Below are 5,886 nucleotides of genomic sequence, written 5' to 3'. Positions count from 1 at the left end.
TATATATATATATATATATATATATATATATATATATATATATATATACTGAACAAAAATATAAACATGACATGTGAATGTTGGTTGCATTTTTCATGAGCTGAAATAAAAGATCCCAGAAATGTTCCATACATTTTCCAAAAAGCTTTTTTCTCTCTCAGATTTTGTGCACAAATTTGTATACATCCCTGTTAGAGAGCATTTTCTCCTTTGCCAAGATAATCCATCCACCTGACAGGTGTGGCATATCAAGAGCTGATTAAATAGCATGATCATAACACAGGTGCACCTTGTGCTGGGGACAATAAAACGCCACTCTAAAATGTGCAGTTTTGTCCTCAACACAATGCCAGAGATGTCTCAAGTTTTGAGGGAGCATGCAATTGGCATGCTGACTGCAGGAATGTCCAACAGAGCTATTGCCAGATAATTTAATGTTAATTTCTATACCATAAGCCGCCTCCAACGTCATATTAGAGAATTTGGCAGTACATCAACTGGCCTCACATCCACAGAGCACGTGTAACAATGCCAGCCCAGGACCTCCACATCGGGCTTCTTCACCTGCGGGATTGTCTGAGGAGGGGGAGGAGGAGGGTGCTGAGGAGTATTTCTGTCTTTAATAAAACCCCTTTGTGTGGAAAAACTCATTCTGATTGGCTGGGCCTGGCTCCCCAGTGGGTGGACCTGGCTCCCAAGTGGGTGGGCCTACCCATGGCTGCCCAATCTATAGATTAGGGCCTAATGAATTTATTTCAATTGACAGATTTCCTTATATGAACTGTAAATGAGTAAAATCTTTGAAAATGTTTGCGTTTATATTTTTGTTCAGTATATACACTGCTCAAAAAAATAAAGGGAACACTTAAACAACACAATGTAACTCCCCAGTCAATCACACTAATGTGAAATCAAACTGTCCACTTAGGAAGCAACACTGATTGACAATACATTTCACATGCTGTTGTGCAAATGGAATAGACAACAGGTGGAAATTATAGGCAATTAGCAAGACACCCCCAATAAAGGACTGTTTTGCAGGTGGTGACCACAGACCACTTCTTAGTTCCTATGCTTCCTGGCTGATGTTTTGGTCACTTTTGAATGCTGGCGGTGCTTTCTGTCACGCCCTGACTCAAGGGACGTTTATTTGTTGAGTCAGGAGGTGTATATTCCGTGTTGTGTTTGTTTATTGTTATAGATTCTATGATGTGTAGATCTATGTTGGCCGGGGTGGTTCCCAATCAGAGGCAGCTGTAGCTCGTTGTCTCTGATTGGGGACCATACTTAGGCAGCCTTTTGGCACGAGTTAGTTGTGGGATCTTGTTCCGTAAAGGTATGTTGTTTGTATGCTACCTTGGACTTCACGTTTCGGTTGTTGTTTTGTCGTGTTGTTTAGTCGTCCATGTGCTCGCCAGAGGTAGCCTGACTGCCATTAGGTACCGAGATGAGATCCTCAGACCCCTTGTGAGACCATATGCTGGTGCGGTTGGCCCTGGGTTCCTCCTAATGCAAGACAATGCTAGACCTCATGTGGCTGGAGTGTGTCAGCAGTTCCTGCAAGAGGAAGGCATTGATGCTATGGACTGGCCCTCCTGTTCCCCAGACCTGAATCCAATTGAGCACATCTGGGACATCATGTCTCGCTCCATCCACCAACGCCACGTTGCACCACAGACTGTCCAGGAGTTGGTGGATGCTTTAGTCCAGGTCTGGGAGGAGATCCCTCAGGAGACCATCCACCACCTCATCAGGAGCATGCCCAGGCATTGTAGGGAGGTCATACACACTACTGAGCCTCATTTTGACTTGTTTTAAGGACATTACATCAAAGTTGGATCAGCCTGTAGTGTGGTTTTCCACTTTAATTTTGTGTGACTCCAAATCCAGACCTCCATGGGTTGATACATTTGATTTCCATTGATAATTTTTGTGTGAATTTGTTGTCAGCACATTCAACTATGTAAAGAAAAAAGTATTTAATAAGATTATTTTATTCATTCAGATCTAGGATGTGTTATTTTAGTGTTCCCTTTATTTTTTTGAGCAGTGTATATTTCCTCCTAATATTGTACAATATGTGTTCTCGCTTCATTGGGCTGGGCTATTCTTTGAATTCAGACCAGATCGTTTTTATTGATCTCAGTTGGTCAGTGTCAAGTAGCCACTCATTATTTTTTTATTTTTTTATTTTTTTCAATTTAAAGTTTTATTAAGTTTTCAATCAACCAACCAAACACATTCCACATTCACAGATGTGACTTAAATTTTTTTTAAAAATAATAATAATAAAAAATTGTTTTATATATGTATATATATATATATATACATATATATATATACATACATACACACATACATACACACACAATTAACAATTATAACAAAATTTAAATTATAGAACTTGCAGCAGCACTATCAAGGTTCTTATTAGCTATTTCCAGCCTTAGCTGAGATGACGAGCCAATAATTAGTCTTTAGATTTTACAGCACCTTACACAACACGCATCTGCCCATCTCCCTGATTCCCCCATTCACTCTGTCCAATTTGAAATATAGTTGAGTAGTGGAGACCAGAGTCTATCAAACTTGGGCTGTCTCTTGTGGAGGTCATAAGTGAGCTTTTCAAGAGGGGGAGAAAGTCAACAATCTGGTCAATCCACATTTTAAATGTAGGAGAAGTATTAGAGGCCCACAATAGAAGAATACATTTCTTAGCAAAGTATGTAATGGTCATGAGCAAATTTTCTCTGTCAGGATCAAGAACAAAGTCCTGCTGGGCATTAAGAAGATAGAGACACGGGGTCATATCAAACTGTACATCTAGTATTTTCTGTGCAGCAGTATGTATAGATTGCCAAAATCTGGCAATCTCTCTACAGCTCCAAAAATACATGCATATAGGTTCCACTTTCAGAGGTACATCTATTACAGTTAGGAGAAATGTCTGTTTTCATTTTATGGAGTCTCAGGGGAGTGTAATAAAATTTGTACAAAAATTTGTAATTAGATTCTTTCATTTTTACATTAGTAGAGGAGCAGTATACCCTGTTGCAAACCTCCGCCCATAACTCATCACTGATAGTCAGACCAAGGTCCTTTTCCCATATTATTTTCAAAGGAGTAAAGGAGGATCCTCCTTTCTCAGAAAGGAGTCTATAGATATAGGATATTTTGCCTTTAATGGATTGTGCTGTGACAAGAAGGGTTTCAACTTCATTCAACTGAGTTCTAAACCTCCTCTTGGAAGTAAATGAGGAGATGACATGTCTAATTTGTAGATATTAAAAAAAATGGGATCTTGGCACATTGAATTCATTGCAGAGCTCTTGAAAGGATTTCAGTGTAGTGGTCTTCTGATGAAATAGGTCTGAAAAGGTCCTGATTCCTAGAGTATGCCAAAGATTAAAGTTGGCATCTCTCAGGGCTTTGGCAAGTCTGGGTTGCCTACTATAGGCGAGTGAGAACATATTTGGGAGGAGATGCCCAGGTATTTCTTACAGTCCCTCCACGCTCGTAGGGTACTGTAAATCACAAATGTTTTGGCTATGTTGCCCACTTCACTAAAGTTATCAATGAATATAGTTGAGCTTAGTGGCAATGAACCACAAGATTGGGCTTCTATCTGGCTCCACGTTGACTCTTGTCTGTTTGTGATCCATGTTAGCATGTTGCGGTTTGGGCAGACCAGTAGTACAATTGAAGGGAGGGAAGGGCAAGACCACCCCTTAGATTCAGGTTTCGAGTAGAGTGGAAAGCTTGATCCTAGGTTTTTTATTGCCCCATATAAATTTGGTGATGCTTTGGTTAATTGTTTTGAAAAAGGAAGCTGGGAGATAGCATGGGAGCATCTGAAATAAATAGTTCAGTCTAGGGAGGATGTTCATACGGATTACATTAATTCTTCCTACTAAGCTAATTGGGAGGGAGATCCAGGTTTGGAGGTTGTTCTTGATTTGATCCAGGAGTGGAAGATAATTCTCTTTGAAAAGCCTATTCAGATCTGGTGTTATGAATATCCCAAGGTATTGAAACCCCTGTGTCTTCCATTGGAATGGGCATAGTGTCTTCATAGAACTGGTGAGTGTAATATTGAGAGGGCAGACAGTGGATTTGTTAAAATTAATCTTATAACCTGAAAACGTGCCATACTGAGCAATTGTATCTAAAATGGGAGGAAGGGATTTCTCAGGGTTGGATATGTAGAGCAAGACATCATCCGCGTAAAGCGAAATCTTGTGCTGCAGGCCGCCTGCAGGAACACCCATAATACTTGGATTGCTCCTTATCAACTCTGCCAGAGGCTCCGCTTCCAACAAGTAGAGCAGGGGGACAGCGAGCACCCTTGTCTTGTGCCCCGTCCCCAAAGGGAATCTGTCAGAGTTCAGTCCGTTAGTAGTCACCATGGCATTTGGATGAGAGTATAGTGATTTGATCCATTTAATAAAGTTTGGGCTCGTTTGGGTATTTGAATCCCCTATAGATGCCTCGGTCAATGGAGCATTTCTTCACCTCGTCAAACTCTCGGCGCATTCCAGCTGACAGGTCCTGGAGTAAGGTGAGTTTGGCGTTTCCCACTGTAATGGTGTTGGTTTTCGCCGCCTGTAGGACTCGTTCCTTGTCGGTGAATCTCAGGAAACGTATGGTGATTGGGCGCGGTGGTTGTCTGGCTGCTGGTGGGGGCCTCAGTGCTCGGTGAGCTCTCTCGAGTTCTATGGGCCTGTCGGTGGACAGGTGGAGCCACTCGGGAAGTTTGTCTTGCAGGTAGCGGATCAGTGGCATGTTTCCCTCTTCTTTTTCGCCCAGATTTAATAGAACACAATTATTCCTTCGCCCCCTGTTTTCCAGGTCCTCTGTTTTCTCTTCCAGCTGCTCTATTTTTTTAGCATATGCTATTGTTTCCATGGCGTCTGTCAATAAGTTTTCCGTGGATAGGATTCGCCCCTCTACCTCGTCCAGGCGCCCCGCGTTTATGGTTATCTTGTTGTTTATGTCAGGCAAAGCATTTTCCAGGATTGTCACCTTGCCCCCTATCGCACTGAGCTGAGCGTTAATGGCATCTAGTTTAGTGTTGAGTTCTGTACGTTGGGATCTCAGCTCAGAAAAGATGTCTTCGACAGAGTGCGAGGTTGGCATTCGTTGGGCCTCGGGGGGGACGGGTCCTCTTCTCCTGGCTAATGGCGCTAGCTTTTTTCTGAAGCTAGCTGCTTCTTGGAGGCTTTTTTCCGTCGCTAGTACTCGAGTCCGGGTAAAAATGTCACCTGTAGTGTTGCCTTTTGAAGCCGCCATGACTTTTGACTAAAGCTAAATGAGTTTAAACTTGAAGTGGAGGTAAGATTAGGAATTGGAAACTACTTGTGCGGAGCTCCTAGTTCATGCGGCCATCTCGTTCAAGGGTCACGTGATCCCCCCCATTATTTTTTAAAAATATCTACGATTTATAGATCAGTCCCTGCCCATTCACCCCGGAAGCTACAGTTTCAGCAAAGCCGCTCTAGTTACTTTCACTTTCCCTGAAAACACGTGGTAAACACTTGGCTGTTCTGATGGGTGTTTTCTTCTGCTTTTGAACGGCAGCAGATAATTCAGTATTTGCTTTAGATGGTTTGCTCATGGTTTGGGGAGATTTGCGACCAGTCAACAACTAAAAACACTGTAATATCATTAATTACAGTTAATGAAAACAAAATTGTACCATTGTCGTCTAATATCCACGAAAATACATAAGATGGACAGTGAAGGATCTCATGGGAGGTTGTTCATCTGTCGGAACAGCCTGTCTGGCAGCAAACTCTGCGTCTTGATTGGCTATCAAAAAAGCCCTGATAAAATCCGAAACTCCTATTGGATAATACATTATTCCGTATGTGGGCGTCATTGTCAGAC

This window comes from Coregonus clupeaformis, unplaced genomic scaffold (assembly GCF_020615455.1).
Source record: "Coregonus clupeaformis isolate EN_2021a unplaced genomic scaffold, ASM2061545v1 scaf0505, whole genome shotgun sequence".
Classification (NCBI taxonomy): domain Eukaryota; kingdom Metazoa; phylum Chordata; class Actinopteri; order Salmoniformes; family Salmonidae; genus Coregonus; species Coregonus clupeaformis.
The sequence above is the reverse complement of the archived record's forward strand: the minus strand, read 5'-3'. Positions refer to the sequence as shown.